At 44.8% G+C, this 1,048-nt stretch overlaps 1 protein-coding gene and 1 long non-coding RNA gene across 18 annotated transcripts in view; both read right to left on the bottom strand.

The window, feature by feature from the left end:
* ABLIM1 (actin binding LIM protein 1) overlaps positions 1-1,048 on the bottom strand; it is a 248,040-nt gene that overhangs the window by 120,871 nt on the left and 126,121 nt on the right. The window lies entirely within an intron of this gene.
* LOC109287642 overlaps positions 30-1,048 on the bottom strand; it is a 4,643-nt gene continuing 3,624 nt past the window's right edge. The window contains exon 2 of the long non-coding RNA XR_002094924.1: positions 30-887. This is a non-coding gene — a long non-coding RNA (uncharacterized LOC109287642). The remainder of the gene's footprint in view (positions 888-1,048) is intronic.

The following is a 1,048-nucleotide window of genomic DNA, read 5'->3' on the forward strand; positions in this document are numbered from 1 at the left end:
AGCAGATTAAGGATACCATTGAAACAACACAAGGTTTCATTGGTTTAATCAAGGTCAGAAGACAGAGTTGCTCAGTCCAGATGCTGTTAATCTAAGAGACCACAGCTCGATCTGCATGCACATTCAACTTCTCCCACACATACATGTGAAAATCAAATTCCTCAGAGTGTAGGGCATTCACAAATGATCTATGATGCTCAGCTCAGAGACCTCTGTAAACATCCAAATCTAGGCTGAGAGAGAACTTGGATGGATGTAAGCGTAGCTGTGTGCCTCTTTTGGTGAACAGGTGCACGGCTAACTATGTATTATTATCTTTCTACAAGGGAAAAGGCTTATAATAAATTTCCTGTCCCCCCGATGTCTGTCCACAACAATGCTGAGATCTTCTAATGGCCTTCTAAGGTGTCATGAGCATATCATTTAAATCCTGCTCTGTCTTCTTCAGGTGGCCATTTCACGTACTTAATTGGCCATAAAATACAAACGTGTGTCAGATTTCTTCATTTGTGAAGATCCTGTGCAGAAAGTCATACCAGGTGTCAACCCTGTGGGCTTCAAATCCTCTCCAGAGACTCTAAATTTGCCTGTTTGCCAGGAAATGATGTTGACAGCCCAGACGGCACAGTCAGCAAACTGAGCCCTGTTCGTGTCCTGTTCATTAAGCAGCACGTCAAGGCTTGGAACTCATCAGGATGTGCATGTGACAATTAGAGACGTGCACCTATGGGCTATGCTCCCTTTCTCAAGTCTGTGGTCACATCTCAAACGCCGAAAGGGTTGATGCATCCTGCCTGGTACACACTTTGTCACCAGCACCATTTATTGGGTTCAACCCTGCTCCCCTTGAAGTCAACAGCAAACTCCCAGTGACCCAGCAGCAGGCTCTGTAAATGAAAGGTCTGGACCTCAATGCCATTTATACTTAAATGTGTTATCACAAAATTCATAGTTTCATAGTTTCATAGATTTAGGGTCGGAAGGGACCTAGTAGATCTTCTAGCCCGACCCCCCGCCAGGGCGGGAGAACAACAAAACCCCAAAACAA

The sequence above is a fragment of the Gavialis gangeticus genome, unplaced genomic scaffold (genome assembly GCF_001723915.1).
Source record: "Gavialis gangeticus isolate Ggan-Ray unplaced genomic scaffold, GavGan_comp1, whole genome shotgun sequence".
NCBI classification, from domain to species: Eukaryota; Metazoa; Chordata; order Crocodylia; family Gavialidae; genus Gavialis; species Gavialis gangeticus.